Source organism: Procambarus clarkii, chromosome 77, assembly GCF_040958095.1.
Source record: "Procambarus clarkii isolate CNS0578487 chromosome 77, FALCON_Pclarkii_2.0, whole genome shotgun sequence".
Taxonomy (NCBI): domain Eukaryota; kingdom Metazoa; phylum Arthropoda; class Malacostraca; order Decapoda; family Cambaridae; genus Procambarus; species Procambarus clarkii.
Window position 1 is genome coordinate 19,064,569 of NC_091226.1, and position 15,210 is coordinate 19,079,778.

Genomic DNA, 15,210 nt, shown 5'->3' on the forward strand with positions numbered 1-15,210 from the left:
TTTGCATATGTTGGGTATAATAAGTCGTAATTTCAAACAGCGAATACGTGCATAGAGCCAGAATTTGGCTCCAAAATATGGCTCAGGCCTAAAAATTGAGATGTTTGGGATATTTTGAAAACTGCAGGGAGGTTTGGGACAAATGTGACCAAATGCCACTTTCAGTACTTGGCATATGTTGGGTATATAAATTCGTAATTTCAAACTGCGAATACGTGCAGAGAGCCAGAATTTGGCTCCAAAATGTGGCTCATGCCTCGAAATTGGGATGTTTGGGATATTTTGAAAACTGCAGGGAGGTTTGGGATAAATGTGACCAAATGCCACTTTCAGTACTTGGCATATGTTGGGTATAAAAAGACGTAATTTCAAACTTCGAATACGTGCAGAGAGCCAGAATTTGGCTCCAAAATATGACTCAGACCTCAAAATTGCGATTTTTGGGATATTTCGAAAACTGCAGGGGAGTTTGTGCGAAATGTGACTCACTGCCGCTTTCAGGACTTGGCATATGTTGGGTATATGAATTCGTAATTTTAAACTGCGAATACGTGCAGAGAGCCAAAATTTGGCTCCAAAATATGGCTCATGCCTCGAAATTGGGATGTTTTGGGATATTTTGAAAACTGCAGGGGGGGGGGGGGTTAGGACAAATGTGACCAATCTTCGCTTTCAGTACTTGGCATATATTGGATATAAAAAAGTCGTAATTTCAAACCGCAAATACGTGCAGAGAGCCAGAGTTTGGCTCCAAAATATGGCTCAGGCTTCAAAATTGGGATATTTGGGATATTTCGAAAACTACAGGTGAGTTTGTGCGAAATGTGACGCACTGCCGCTTTCAGGACATGGCATATGTTAGGTATAAAATGTAGTAATTTTAAACTGCGAATAGGTGCATAGAGCCAGAATTGGGCTCCAAAATATTGCTCAGGCCTCAAAATTGGGATGTTTGAGATATTTAGAAAACTGCAGGGGGGATTTGGGACAAATGTGAGCAAACGCCGCTTTCGGTACTTGGCATATGTTGGGCATAAAAAAGTCGTAATTTCAAATTTCGAATACGTGTAGAAAGCTAGAATTTGGCTCCAAAATATTGTTCAGGCCTCGAAATTCGGATATTTGAGATTTCGAAAACTGCAGGGGAGTTTGTTCGAAATTTGACTCACTGCCGCTTTCAGGACTTTGCATATGTTGGGTATAATAAGTCGTAATTTCAAACAGCGAATACGTGCATAGAGCCAGAATTTGGCTCCAAAATATGGCTCAGGCCTCAAAATTGAGATGTTTGGGATATTTTGAAAACTGCAGGGAGTTTTGGGACAAATGTGACGAAATGGTGCTTTCAGTACTTGACATATGTTGGGTATATAAATTCGTAATTTCAAACTGCGAATACGCGCAGAGAGCCAGAATTTGGCTCCAAAATGTGGCTCATGCCTCGAAATTGGGATGTTTGGGATATTTTGAAAACTGCAGGGAGGTTTGGGACAAATGTGACCAAATGCCACTTTCAGTACTTGGCATATGTTGGGTATAAAAAGACGTATTTTCAAACTTCGAATACGTGCAGAGAGCCAGAATTTGGCTCCAAAATATGACTCAGACCTCAAAATTGGGATTTTTGGGATATTTCAAAAACTGCAGGGGAGTTTGTGCGAAATGTGACTCACTGCCGCTTTCAGGACTTGGCATATGTTGGGTATATGAATTCGTAATTTCAAACTGCGAATACGTGCAGAGAGCCAAAATTTGGCTCCAAAATATGGCTCATGCCTCGAAATTGGGATGTTTTGGGATATTTTGAAAACTGCAGGGGGGGGGGGGTTAGGACAAATGTGACCAATCTTCGCTTTCAGTACTTGACATATATTGGATATAAAAAAGTCGTAATTTCAAACCGCAAAAACGTGCAGAGTGCCAGAGTTTGGCTCCAAAATATGGCTCAGGCTTCAAAATTGGGATATTTGGGATATTTCGAAAACTGCAGGTAAGTTTGTGCGAAATGTGACGCACTGCCGCTTTCATGACATGGCATATGTTGGGTATAAAAGGTAGTAATTTCAAACTGCGAATACGTGCATAGAGCCAGAATTGGGCTCCAAAATATTGCTCAAGCCTCAAAATTGGGATGTTTGAGATATTTTGAAAACAGCAGGGGGGATTTAGGACAAATGTGAGCAAACGCCGCTTTCGGTACTTGGCATATGTTGGGCATAAAAAAGTCGTAATTTCAAATTTCGAATACGTGCACAGAGCCAGAATTTGGCTCCAAAATATGGCTCAGGCCTCGAAATTGGGATGTTTCGGATATTTTGAAAACTGCAGGGGGGGTTTGGGACAAATGTGACCAAACGCCGCTTTCAGTACTTGGTATATGTTGGGCATAAAAAAGTCGTAATTTCAAACTGCGAATACGTGCATAGAGCCAGAATTTGGCTCCAAAATATGGCTCAGGCCTCGAAATTGGGATGTTTCGGATATTTTTAAAACTGCAGAGGAGGTTTGGTACAAATGTGACCAAACGCCGCTTTCAGTACTTGGTATATGTTAGGTATAAAAAAGTCGTAATTTCAAACTGCGAATACGTGCATAGAGCCAGAATTTGGCTCCAAAATATGGCTCATGCCTCGAAATTGGGATGTTTGGGATATTTTGAAAACTGCAGGGATGGGGGGGGGGGGTTTGGGACAAATGTGACCAATCTCCGCTTTCAGTACTTGGCATATATTGGGTATAAAAAAGTCGTTATTTCAAACCGCAAATACGTGCAGAGAGCCAGAGTTTGGCTCCAAAATATGGCTCAGGCTTCGATATTGTGATGTTTGGGATATTTTGCAAACTGCACGGAGGTTTGGGACAAATGTAACCAAACGCCGCTTTCAGTACTTGGCATATGTTGGGTATAAAAAATTCGTAATTTCAAACTGCGAATACGTGCAGAGAGCCAGAATTTGGCTCCAAAATATGGCTCAGGCCTCGAAATTGGGATGTTTGAGATATTTTGAAAACTGCAGGGGGGATTGAGACAAATGTGACCAAACGCATTGGCATATGTTGGGCACAAAAAAGTCGTAATTTCAAACTGCGAATACGTGCAGAAAGCTAGAATTTGGCTCCAAAATATTCTTCAGGCCTCGAAATTGGGATATTTGGGATATTTCGAAAACTGAAAGGGAATTTGTGCGAAATGTGACTCACTGCCGCTTTCAGGACTTGGCATATGTTGGGTATAAAATATCGTAATTTCAAACCGCGAATGCGTGTATAGAGCCAGAATTTGGCTCCAAAATATGGCTCAGGCCTCGAAATAGGGATGTTTGGGATATTTTGAAAACTGCAGGGAGGTTTGGGACAAATGTGAAGAAACGCCGCTTTCAGCACTTGGCATATGTTGGGTATATAAATTCGTAATTTTAAACTGCGAATACGTGCAGAGAGCCAGAATTTGGCTCCAAAATATGGCTCATGCCTTAAAATTGGGATGTTTGGGATATTTTGAAAACTGCAGGGGGGGTTTGGGACAAATGTGACCAAACTCCGCCTTCAGTACTTGGCATATATTGCATATAAAAAAGTCGTAATTTCAAACTGCAAATACGTGCAGAGAGCCAGAGTTTGGCTCCAAAATATGGCTCAGGCCTCGAAATTGGGATGTTTGGAATATTTCGAAAACTGCAGGGGAGTTTGTGCGAAATGTGACTCACTGCCGCTCTCAGGACTGGGCATATGTTGGGTATAAAATGTCGTAATTTCAAACCGCGAATACTTGCATAGAGCCAGAATTTGGCTCCAAAATATTCTTCAGGCCTCGAAATTGGGATATTTGGGATATTTCGAAAACTGAAAGGGAATTTGTGCGAAATGTGACTCACTGCCAATTTCAGGACTTGGCATATGTTGGGTATAAAATATCGTAATTTCTAACCGCGAATGCGTGTATAGAGCCAGAATTTGGCTCCAAAATATAGCTCAGGCCTCAAAAATGGATAATTTGGGATATTTCGAAAACTGCAAGGGAGTTTGTGCGAAATGTGACTCACTGCCGCTTTCAGGACTGGGCATATGTTGGGTATAAAATGACGTAATTTCAAACCGCGAATACGTGCATATAGCCAGAATTTGGCTCCAGAGTATGGCTCAGGCCTCGAAATTTGGATGTTTGGGATATTTTGAAAACTGCAGGGGGGGTTTTGGACAAATGTGACCAAACGCCTCGTTCAGTACTTGGCATATGTTGGGTATAAAAAAAGTCGTAATTTCAAACTGCGAATAAGTGCAGAGAGCCAGAATTTGGCTCCAAAATATGGCTCAGGCCTCGAAATTGGGATACTTGGGATATTTCGAAAACTGCAGAGGAGTTTGTGCGAAATGTGACTCACTGCCGCTCTCAAGACTTGGCATATGTTGGTATAAAATGTTGTAATTTCAAACCGCGAATACGTGCATAGAGCCAGAATTTGGCTCCAAAATATGGCTCAGGCCTCGATATTGTGATGTTTGGGATATTTCAAAAACTGCAGGGGAGTTTGTGCAAAATGTGACTAACTGCCGCTTTCAGGACTTGGCATACACTGGGAATAAAAAGTCGTAATTTCAATCTGCGAATACGTGCATAGAGCCAAAATTTGGCTCCAAAATATGGCTCAGGCCTCGAAATTGGGATGTTTGGGATTTTTTGAAAACTGCAATGAGGTTTGGGACAAATGTGACGAAACGCCGCTTTCAGTACTTGGCATATGTTGGATATATAAATTCGTAATTTCAAACTGCGAATACGTGCAGAGAGCCAATATTTGGCTCCAAAATATGGCTCATGCCTCGAAATTGGGATGTTTGGGATATTTTGAAAACTGCAGAAGGGGTTTGGGACAAATGTGACCAATCTCCGCTTTCAGTACTTGGCATATATTGGGTATAAAAAAGTCGTAATTTCAAACTGCAAATACGTGCAGAGAGCCAGAGTTTGGCTCCAAAATATGGCTCAGGCCTCGAAATTGGGATGTTTGGAATATTTTGAAAACTGCAGGGGGGATTGAGACATATGTGACCAAACGCCGCTTTCAGTACTTGGCATATGTTGGCTATAAAAAAGTGGTAATTTCAAACTGTGAATACGTGCAGAGAGCTAGAATTTGGCTCCAAAATATGGCTCAGGCCTCAAAATTGGGGTTTTTGGGATATTTCGAAAACTGCAGGTGAGTTTGTGCGAAATGTGACTCATTGCCGCTTTCAGTACTAGGCATATGTTGGTTATAAAAAAGTTGTAATTTCAATCTGGAAATACGTACAGAGAGCCAGAGTTTGGCTCCAAAATATGGCTCAGGCCTAGAAATTGGTATGTTTGGGATATGTCAAAAACTGCAGGGAGTTTGTGCAAAATGTGACTCACTGCTGCTTTCAGTACTTGGCATATGTTGGGTATAAAAATCGTTATATCAAACAGCGAATACGGTCAGAGAGCCAGAATTTGGCTCCAAAATATGGCTCAGGCCTCGATATTGTGATGTTTGGGATATTTTGAAAACTGCAGGGAGGTTAGGGACAAATGTAACCTAACGCCGCTTTCAGGACTTGGCATATGTTGGGTATAAAAAAATTGTATTTTCAAACTGCGAATACGTGCAGAGAGCCAGAATTTGGCTCCAAAATGTGGCTCAGGCCTCGAAATATAGATATTTGGGATATTTCGAAAACTGTAAGGGAGTTTGTGCAAAAATTGACTCACTGCCGCTTTCAGGACTTGGCATATGTTGGGTATAAAAAGTCGTAATTTCAAACTGCGAATACGTGCATAGAGCCAGAATTTGGCTCCAAAATATTGCTCAGGCCTCGAAATTGGGATGTTTGAGATATTTTGAAAACTGCAGAGGGTGTTTGGGACAAATGTGACCAAACGCCACTTTCGGTACTTGGCATATGTTGGGCATAAAAAAGTCGTAATTTCAAACTGCGAATACGTGCAGAAAGCTAGAATTTGGCTCCAAAATATGGCTCAGGCCTCGAAATTGGGATGTTTGGGATATTTTGAAAACTGCCGGGGGGATTGAGACAAATGTGACTCACTGCCGCTTTCAGGACTTGGCATATGTTGGGTATAATAAGTCGTAATTGCAAACAGCGAATACGTGCATAGAGCCAGAATTTGGCTCCAAAATATGGCTCAGGCCTCGAAATTGGGATGTTTGGGATATTTTGAAAACTGCAGGGGAGTTTGTGCGAAATGTGACTCACTGCGCTTTCAGGACTTGGCATATGTTGGGTATAAAATGTCGTAATTTCGAACCGCGAATACGTGCATAAAGCCAGAATTTGGCTCGAAAATATGGCTCAGGCCTAGAAATTGTGATGTTTGGGATATTTTGAAAACTGCATGGGGAGTTTTGGACAAATGTGACCAAACGCCTCGTTCAGTACTTGGCATATGTTGGGTATAAAAAAGTCGTAATTTCAAACTGCGAATACGTGCATAGAGCCAGAATTTGGCTCCAAAATATGGCTCAGGCCTCGAAATTGGGATGTTTGGGATATTTTGAAAACTGCAGGGAGGTATGGGACAAATGTGACCAAATGCCACTTTCAGTACTTGGCATATGTTGGGTATAAAAAGACGTAATTTCAAACTTCGAATACGTGCAGAGAGCCTAAATTTGGCTCCAATATATGACTCAGGCCTCAAAATTGGGATATTTGGGATATTTTGAAAACTGCAGGGGGGGTTTGGGACTAATGTGACCAATCTCCGCTTTCAGTATTTGGCATATGTTGGGTATATAAATTTGTAATTTCAAACTGGGAATACGTGCAGAGAGCCAAAATTTGGCTCCAAAATATGGTTCATGCCTCGAAATTGGGATGTTTGGGATATTTTGAAAACTGCAGTGAGGTTTGGGACAAATGTGACCAAATGCCACTTTAAGTACTTGGCATATGTTGGGTATAAAAAGTCGTAATTTGAAACTTCGAATACGTGCAGAGAGCCAGAATTTGACTCCAAAATATAGCTCAGGCCTCAAAATTGGGATATTTGGGATATTTCGAAAACTGCAGGGGAGTTTGTGCGAAATGTGACTCACTGCGGCTTTCAGGACTTGGCATATGTTGGGTATAAAAAGTCGAAATTTCAAACTGCGAATACGTGCATAGAGCCAGAATTTGGCTCCAAAATATTGCTCAGGCCTCGAAATTGGGATGTTTGGATTATGTTGAAAACTGCAGGGGGGATTGAGAGAAATGTGACCAAACGCCGCTTTCAGTACTTGGCATATGTTGGGTATAAAAAAGTGGTAATTTCAAACTGCGAATACGTGCAGAGAGCCAGAATTTGGCTCCAAAATATGGTTCAGGCCTCAAAATTGGGATATTTGGGATATTTCGAAAACTGTAAGGGAGTTTGTGCAAAATATGCCTCACTGCCGTTTTCAGGACTTTGCATATGTTGGGTATAAAAAGTCGAAATTTCAAACTGCGAATACGTGCATAGAACCAGAATTTGGCTCCAAAATATTGCTCAGTCCTCGAAATTGGGATGTTTGGGATATTTTGAAAACTGCAGGTGGGGTTTGGGACAAATGTGACCAAACGCCGCTTTCAGTACTTGTCATATGTTTGGTATAAAAAAGTTGTAATTTCAAACTGCGAATACGTGCAGAGAGCCAGAATTTGGCTCCAAAATATGGCTCAGGCCTCAATATTTGGATATTTGGGATATTTCGAAAACTGAAGGTGAGTGTGTGGGAAATGTGAATCACTGCTGTTTTCAGGACTTGGCATATGTTGGGTATAAAATATCGTAATTTCAAACCGCGAATACGTGCATAGAGCCAGAATTTGGCTCCAAAATATGGCTCAGGCCTTGAAATTGGGATGTTTGGGATCTTTTGAAAACTGCATGGGGGGGTTTGGGACAAATGTGACCAAACGCAGCTTTCAGTACTTGCATATGTTGGGCACAAAAAAGTCGTAATTTCAAACTGCGAATACGTGCAGAAAGCTAGAATTTGGCTCCAAAATATTCTTCAGGCCTCGAAATTGGGATATTTGGGATATTTCGAAAACTGAAAGGGAATTTGTGCGAAATGTGACTCACTGCCGCTTTCAGGACTTGGCATATGTTGGGTATAAAATATCGTAATTTCAAACCGCGAATGCGTGTATAGAGCCAGAATTTGGCTCCAAAATATGGCTCAGGCCTCGAAATAGGGATGTTTGGGATATTTTGAAAACTGCAGGGAGGTTTGGGACAAATGTGAAGAAACGCCGCTTGCAGCACTTGGCATATGTTGGGTATATAAATTCGTAATTTTAAACTGCGAATACGTGCAGAGAGCCAGAATTTGGCTCCAAAATATGGCTCATGCCTTAAAATTGGGATGTTTGGGATATTTTGAAAACTGCAGGGGGGGTTTGGGACAAATGTGACCAAACTCCGCCTTCAGTACTTGGCATATATTGCATATAAAAAAGTCGTAATTTCAAACTGCAAATACGTGCAGAGAGCCAGAGTTTGGCTCCAAAATATGGCTCAGGCCTCGAAATTGGGATGTTTGGAATATTTCGAAAACTGCAGGGGAGTTTGTGCGAAATGTGACTCACTGCCGCTCTCAGGACTGGGCATATGTTGGGTATAAAATGTCGTAATTTCAAACCGCGAATACTTGCATAGAGCCAGAATTTGGCTCCAAAATATTCTTCAGGCCTCGAAATTGGGATATTTGGGATATTTCGAAAACTGAAAGGGAATTTGTGCGAAATGTGACTCACTGCCAATTTCAGGACTTGGCATATGTTGGGTATAAAATATCGTAATTTCTAACCGCGAATGCGTGTATAGAGCCAGAATTTGGCTCCAAAATATAGCTCAGGCCTCAAAAATGGATAATTTGGGATATTTCGAAAACTGCAAGGGAGTTTGTGCGAAATGTGACTCACTGCCGCTTTCAGGACTGGGCATATGTTGGGTATAAAATGACGTAATTTCAAACCGCGAATACGTGCATATAGCCAGAATTTGGCTCCAGAGTATGGCTCAGGCCTCGAAATTTGGATGTTTGGGATATTTTGAAAACTGCAGGGGGGGTTTTGGACAAATGTGACCAAACGCCTCGTTCAGTACTTGGTATATGTTGGGTATAAAAAAAGTCGTAATTTCAAACTGCGAATAAGTGCAGAGAGCCAGAATTTGGCTCCAAAATATGGCTCAGGCCTCGAAATTGGGATACTTGGGATATTTCGAAAACTGCAGAGGAGTTTGTGCGAAATGTGACTCACTGCCGCTCTCAAGACTTGGCATATGTTGGTATAAAATGTTGTAATTTCAAACCGCGAATACGTGCATAGAGCCAGAATTTGGCTCCAAAATATGGCTCAGGCCTCGATATTGTGATGTTTGGGATATTTCAAAAACTGCAGGGGAGTTTGTGCAAAATGTGACTAACTGCCGCTTTCAGGACTTGGCATACACTGGGAATAAAAAGTCGTAATTTCAATCTGCGAATACGTGCATAGAGCCAAAATTTGGCTCCAAAATATGGCTCAGGCCTCGAAATTGGGATGTTTGGGATTTTTTGAAAACTGCAATGAGGTTTGGGACAAATGTGACGAAACGCCGCTTTCAGTACTTGGCATATGTTGGATATATAAATTCGTAATTTCAAACTGCGAATACGTGCAGAGAGCCAATATTTGGCTCCAAAATATGGCTCATGCCTCGAAATTGGGATGTTTGGGATATTTTGAAAACTGCAGAAGGGGTTTGGGACAAATGTGACCAATCTCCGCTTTCAGTACTTGGCATATATTGGGTATAAAAAAGTCGTAATTTCAAACTGCAAATACGTGCAGAGAGCTAGAATTTGGCTCCAAAATATGGCTCAGGCCTCAAAATTGGGGTTTTTGGGATATTTCGAAAACTGCAGGTGAGTTTGTGCGAAATGTGACTCATTGCCGCTTTCAGTACTAGGCATATGTTGGTTATAAAAAAGTTGTAATTTCAATCTGGAAATACGTACAGAGAGCCAGAGTTTGGCTCCAAAATATGGCTCAGGCCTAGAAATTGGTATGTTTGGGATATGTCAAAAACTGCAGGGAGTTTGTGCAAAATGTGACTCACTGCTGCTTTCAGTACTTGGCATATGTTGGGTATAAAAATCGTTATATCAAACAGCGAATACGGTCAGAGAGCCAGAATTTGGCTCCAAAATATGGCTCAGGCCTCGATATTGTGATGTTTGGGATATTTTGAAAACTGCAGGGAGGTTAGGGACAAATGTAACCTAACGCCGCTTTCAGGACTTGGCATATGTTGGGTATAAAAAAATTGTATTTTCAAACTGCGAATACGTGCAGAGAGCCAGAATTTGGCTCCAAAATGTGGCTCAGGCCTCGAAATATAGGATATTTGGGATATTTCGAAAACTGTAAGGGAGTTTGTGCAAAATTTGACTCACTGCCGCTTTCAGGACTTGGCATATGTTGGGTATAAAAGGTCGTAATTTCAAACTGCGAATACGTGCATAGAGCCAGAATTTGGCTCCAAAATATTGCTCAGTCCTCGAAATTGGGATGTTTGGGATATTTTGAAAACTGCAGGGGGGGGGGGGGGTTTGGGACAAATGTGACCAAACGCCGCTTTCAGTACTGGGTATATGTTGGGTATAAAAAAGTTGTAATTTTAAACTGCGAATACGTGCAGAGAGCCAGAGTTTTGCTCCAAAATATGGCGCAGGTCTCGAAATTGGGATGTTTGGGATATTTCGAAAACTGCAAGGGAGTTTGTGCAAAATGTGACTCACTGCCGCTTTCAGTACTTGCCAAATGTTGGGTATAAAAATCGCAATATCAAACTGCGAATACGTGCAGAGAGCCAGAATTTGGCTCCAAAATATGGCTCAGGCCTCGATATTGTGATGTTTGGGATATTTTGAAAACTGCTGGGAGGTTTGGGACAAAAGTGACCAAACGCCGCTTTCAGTACTTGGCATATGTTGGGTATAAAAAAGTGGTAATTTCAAACTGCGAATACGTGCAGAGAGCCAGAATTTGGCTCTAAAATATGTCTCAGGCCTTGAAATTGGGATGTTTTGGATATTTTGAAAACTGCAAGGAGGTTTGGGACAAATTTGACCAAACGCCACTTTCAGTACTTGGCATATGTTGGGTATAAAAATTTGTAATTTCAAACTTCGAATACGTGCTGAGAGCCAAAATTTGGCTCCAAAATATTGCTCAGGCCTCGAAATTGGATTATTTGGGATATTTCGAAAACTGCAGGGGAGTTTGTGCGAAATGTGACTCACTGCCGCTTTCAGGACTTGCAATATGTTGGGTATAAAATATCGTAATTTCAAACCGCGAATACGTGCATAGAGCCAGAAATTGGCTCCAAAATATGGCTCAGGCCTCGAAATTGGGATGTTTTGGATATTTTGAAAACAGCAGGGGGGGTTTGGTACAAATGTTACCAAACGCCGCTTTCTGTACTTGGCATATATTGGGTATAAAAAGTCGAAATTTCAAACTGCGAATACGTGCAGAAAGCCAGAGTTTGGCTCCAAAATATGGCTCACGCCTCGAAACTGGGATGTTTGGGATATTTCGAAAACTGAAGGGGAGTTTGTGCAAAATGTGACTTATTACCGCTTTTAGTACTTGGCATATGTTTGGTATAAAAATCGGAATATCAAACTGCGAATACGTGCAGAGAGCAAGAATTTGGCTCCAAAATATAGCTCAGGCCTCGATATTGTGATGTTTGGGAGATTTTGAAAACTGCAGGGAGGTTTGGGACAAATGTAACCAAACGCCGCTTTCAATACTTGGCATATGTTGGGTATATAAATTCGTAATTTCAAATTGCGAATACGTGCAGAGAGCCACAATTTGGCTCCAAAATATGGCTCATACCTCGATATTGGGTTGTTTGGGATATTTTGAAAACTTCAGGGAGGTTTGGGACAAATGTGAGCAAACGCCACTTTTAGTACTTGGCATATGTTGGGTATAAAAAATTCGTAATTTCATACTGCAAATACGTGCAGAGAGACAGAATTTGGCTCCAAAATATGGCTTAGGCCTGGATATTGGGATATTTTGGATATTTCGAAAACTGTAGGGGAGTTTGTGCAAAATTTGACTCACTGCCGCTTTTAGTACTTGGCATATGTTGGGAATAAAAATCGTTATATCTAACTGCGAATACGTGCAGAGAGCCAGAATTTGGCTCCAAAATATGGCTCATACCTCGATATTGGGTTGTTTGGGATATTTTGAAAACTTCAGGGAGGTTTGGGACAAATGTGACCAAACGCCACTTTTAGTACTTGGCAAATGTTGGGTATAAAAAATTCGTAATTTCATACTGCAAATACGTGCAGAGAGACAGAATTTGGCTCCAAAATATGGCTTAGGCCTGGATATTGGGATATTTTGGATATTTCGAAAACTGTAGGGGAGTTTGTGCAAAATTTGACTCACTGCCGCTTTTAGTACTTGGCATATGTTGGGTATAAAAATCGTTATATCTAACTGCGAATACGTGCAGAGTGCCAGAATTTAGCTTTAAATTATTGCTCAGTCCTCGAAATGGGGATGTTTGGGATATTTTGAAAACTGCAGGGGGGTTTGGGACAAATATGACCAAACGCCGCTTTCAGAACATGGCATATGTTGGGTATAAAAATTCGTAATTTCAAACTGCGAATACGTGCAGAGAGCTTGAATTTGGCTCCAAAATATGGCTCAGGCCTCGAAAGTGGGATGTTTGGGATATTTTGAAAACTGCAGGGAAGTTTGAGCAAAATGTGACTCACTGCCGCTTTCAGTACTTGGCATATGTTGGGTACAAAAATTCGTAATTTCATACTGTGAATACGTGCAGAGAGCTAGAATTTGGCTCCCAAATATGGCTCAGGCCTCAAAATTGTGATATTTGGGATTTTTCAAAAAATGCAGGGGAGTTTGTGCAAAATGTGACTCACTGCCGCTTTCAGGACTTGGCATATGTTGGGTATATAAATTCGAAATTTCAAACTGCGAATACGTGCAGAGAGCCACAATTTGGCTCCAAAATATGGCTCATACCTCGATATTGGGTTGTTTGGGATATTTTGAAAACTGCAGGGAGGTGTGGGACAAATGTGACCCAACGCCACTTTTAGTACTTGGCATATGTTGGTTATAAAAAGTCGTAATTTCAAATTGCGAATACGTGCAGAGGGCCAGAATTTGGCTCCAAAATATTGCTCAGGCCTCGAAATTGGGATATTTGGGATATTTTGAAAACTGCAGGGTGGATTGAGACAAATGTGACCAAACGCCGCTTTCAGTACTTGGCATATGTTGGGTATAAAAAATCGTAATTTCAAACTTCGAATACGTGCAGAGAGCCAGAATTTGGCTCCAAAATATTGCTCAGGCCTCGAAATTGGAATATTTGGGATATGTTGAAAACTGCAAGTAGGTTTGGGACAAATTTGACCAAACGCCTCTTTCAGTACTTGGCATATGTTGGGTATAAAAATTCGAAATTTCAAACTTCGAATACGTGCAGAGAGCCAGAATTTGGCTCCAAATTATTGCTCAGGCCTCGAAATTGGGATATTTGGGATATTTCGAAAATTGCAGGGGAGTTTGTGCGAAATGTGTCTCACTGCCGCTTTCAGGACTTGGCATATGTTGGGTATAAAATGTCGTAATTACAAACCGCGAATACGTGCATAGAGCCAGAATTTTGCTCCAAAATATTGCTCAGGCCTCGAAATTGGGATGTTTTGGATATTTTAAAAACTGCAGGGGGGTTTGGAACATATGTTACCAAACGCTGCTTTCAGTACTTGGCATATATTGGGTATAAAAAAGTCGTAATTTCAAACTGCGAATACGTGCAGAGAGCCAGAGTTTAGCTCCATAATATGGCTCACGCCTTGAAATTGGGATGTTTGGGATATTTCGAAAACTGCAGGGGAGTTTGTGCAAAATGTGACTCACTGCCGCTTTTAGGACTTGGCATATGTTGGGTATAAAAATCGTAATATCAAACTGCGAATACGTGCAGAGAGTCAAAATTTGGCTCCAAAATATAGCTCATGCCTCGAAATTGGGATGTTTAGGATATTTTGAAAACTGCAGGGAGGTGTGGGACAAATGTGCCCAAATGCAGCTTTCAGTACTTGGCATATGTTGGGTATAAAAAAGTCGTAATTTCAAACAGCGAATACGTGCCGAGAGCCAGAATTTGGCTACAAAATATGGCTCAGGCCTGAAAATTAGGATATTTGAGATATTTCGAAAACTGCAAGGGAGTTTGTGCGAAATGTGACTCACTGCTGCTTTCAGGACATTGCATATGTTGGGTACATAAATTCGTAAATTCAAACTGAGAACACGTGCAGAGAGCCAGAATTTGGCTCCAAAATATGGCTCATGCCTCGAAATTGGGATGTTTGGGATATTTTGAAAACTGCAGGGAAGTTTGTGCGAAATGTGACTCACCTCCGCTTTCAGGACTTGGCATATGTTGGGTATATAAATTCATAATTTCAAACTGCGAATACGTGCAGAGAGCCACAATTTGGCTCCAAAATATGGCTCATACCTCGATATTGGGTTGTTTGGGATATTTTGAAAACTGCAGGGAGGTGTGGGACAAATGTGACGAAACGCCACTTTTAGTACTTGGCATATGTTGGGTATAAAAAATTCGTAATTTCATACTGCAAATACGTGCAGAGAGACAGAATTTGGCTCCAAAATATGGCTCAGGCCTCGAAATTGGAACATTTGGGATATGTTGAAAACTGCAAGGAGGTTTGGGACAAATTTGACCAAACGCCTCTTTCAGTACTTGGCATATGTTGGGTATAAAAATTCGTAATTTCAAACTTCGAATACGTGCAGAGAGCCAGAATTTGGCTCCAAATTATTGCTCAGGCCTCGAAATTGGGATATTTGGGATATTTCGAAAACTGCAGGGGAGTTTGTGCGAAATGTGACTCACTGCTGCTTTCAGGCCTCGAAATTGGAACATTTGGGATATGTTGAAAACTGCAAGGAGGTTTGGGACAAATTTGACCAAACGCCTCTTTCAGTACTTGGCATATGTTGGGTATAAAAATTCGTAATTTCAAACTTCGAATACGTGCAGAGAGCAGAATTTGGCTCCAAATTATTGCTCAGGCCTCGAAATTGGATATTTGGGATATTTCGAAAACT